The following is a 1008-nucleotide window of genomic DNA, read 5'->3' on the forward strand; positions in this document are numbered from 1 at the left end:
AGGTGATTTTATTTGGATTTGCAAATAATATGTTATTTTACTCATAAGAGCTTATCAGAAAATAACATTTTAGCACAAATTAATCCAAATTCTGTTTAGCCTTTTTAAACAAAATTCTTTATTTTTAGATGGCAGCTTATTTAAAAAGCATCTGACAAGATAAAAGTGTCATCTTCTGCCATTTGTAAGTTTTACAAATTAAAGAAACTTTAGACAATTTGGGAGAGATAAGATACACACATTAAATGGTAGACAGACACTGCAAAAAACAAAACAAAAAAACAAACAAAACAACCCCAAACAAACAAATACAATATTCATCCAAATTAAATAACACTTTCATTTGAAAGATAATCATCAATAATTTTGTATGACATATAGTGCCACAAATGTTTATTTCATGCACTTTTTTGTATTGTGTGTCGAACATAATGCAGAATGCAATTTGTCCTACTCTGCTGCAACCTATTAAAAAGCTATTAGAAATTGTAGACTTTAGAAAACAAGAAGAAACTGAATTGCTAAAGATTTGAACGAGGATGTAAGTGTTCTCACTTCCATTTATGTGTGTGAATGAGAGTGAGACAGTGAAGCTGCAAGGAGTAAAGGTAGTGAATTATTGAGACAAACAAAACCCCAAAGAAAAGGCTAACGTTTGATCATTCCCTGTAGGTTTGATATCCCCTGCTGGATCACATATAGAGACAGGTGTGGACACTTACGGTAGACTGAGATAGTTTGGACATGTGCAGAGGAGCAGCTGCATGTGTATATATGTATACATACATACATACATGTATATATATATATACATACATACATGTATATATATATATATATATATATGTATATATATATATACATACATACATATATATACTATCCAGGCAGGGTACACCCTGGATAGGTTGGCAGTCTAACGTAGTGATAACACAGAGAGACACACAACCATTCACAGTCACATCTATGGGCAATTTAGAATCACCAGTTAACCTAAGCAAACATGTC

The sequence above is a fragment of the Haplochromis burtoni genome, unplaced genomic scaffold, assembly GCF_018398535.1.
Source record: "Haplochromis burtoni strain Fernald_Lab_line unplaced genomic scaffold, NCSU_Asbu1 Contig_25, whole genome shotgun sequence".
Taxonomy (NCBI): Eukaryota; Metazoa; Chordata; class Actinopteri; order Cichliformes; family Cichlidae; genus Haplochromis; species Haplochromis burtoni.